We start from the raw sequence: 1,456 nt of genomic DNA, 5'->3' as shown, positions 1-1,456 counted from the left end.
ATGTTTTTACAGATAACAGAGGGAATGACCTATTTTTGAAGGTAGAACAAATTTTGCTTTATTTTTTATGGATCTGGGGTACCTTGGGACATCTAGTAATTATAAATATCAGGATTCTTAGTTGCAAGCAAAGTAAGCAAACTTTGTCTCGTTTATATAGAAAATAACTTGCTGGTGAAAAAATCTTTGGAAGAAAATATGGAAAAACATCTACATGAACTCAATTGTTTCTTAATTAGGACAAAAAAGCACTGAACATACAGAATAACTTGAAAATTCTTTAAAAAAATTTTTAATAAAAAGACATCAGTAAGAGAATGAAAAGATAAAAGCAACCCACATATTGAGACAAGATATTATATATCTCAAAGGAATCTTATCCAGAAAGCATAAAAAAACCTACAAATAGTTACATACATATGTTACCAAAGCAATATATGCAGAATATACAAGAAAACCTACGAATTAATGGGAAGGGCAGAGCTCTCAAGAGAGAAACAATCATAGGTTATCCAAATGGAAAATATACACTTGAAGAGACGCTCAATTTCATTGTTGCTAAAAACTGAATGTTTATATCTCCCCTCCAAATTCGTTTATTGAAACTCCAATCCTCAACATGCTGGTATTTGGAGATGCGGCCTTTGGGAGGGGACTGGGTCATTAGGGTGGAGCCTTTATTATGACATTAGCATCCTCATAAAGACACAGAGACCTTGCTCCCTCTCTCTCAACCATGTGAGGACAGAGGGAGAAAGTGGCTGTCTATAAGCCAGGAAGTGAGCCCTCTCCAAACACTAGATCTGCGAAAACCATAATCTTAGACTTAACCTCCAGAACTATGAGACATAAATGATTTTCATTTAAGCCACCCACCCGGTATATGGTGTTTTTGTTATAGCAGTCGGAACAAAGACAATTGCTTATAAAGGAAATCTGAAATAAGTTCATTCAACAAAACTACCTAGTCACCAAAATGGCTAAAACATAAATGTTGATTTAAAATGTTGATAACAGTACACAGGAACTGGGGTGCTTATACACTTTAACAAAAGAGTGAATTGTAATAATCACTTAAAAAAACTGTTTGGAAATGTCTAACTGAACATTCAAAAACCCTATGACTCAGAAATTCCACTCATAAATATGTATCCAATTGAATTGCATACCTATTTTCACCGAAAGATAAAAACAGGCACGTTCAAAACAATACTGTTGTAAATAATGGTGGACATAGTCCCTCTCTGGTAACTACTCAGATGTATACAGGAAAATGGATTAATAAACTGTGTATTCTCACCTGATGGTAAATATAAACCAGTAAGACTGAATGAATCGACAACTACCTGCAAAAATGTGGGCGAATCCCAAGTATATAATGTTGCGTGAAAGAAGTCAGATGCCAAGGACATACATTATATGAAACTATATATAGGGTTCAAATCTGTGGTTTCAC

This window comes from Capricornis sumatraensis, chromosome 8 (genome assembly GCF_032405125.1).
Source record: "Capricornis sumatraensis isolate serow.1 chromosome 8, serow.2, whole genome shotgun sequence".
In the NCBI taxonomy this organism is placed as follows: domain Eukaryota; kingdom Metazoa; phylum Chordata; class Mammalia; order Artiodactyla; family Bovidae; genus Capricornis; species Capricornis sumatraensis.
Note: the sequence above shows the minus strand (reverse complement) of the source record.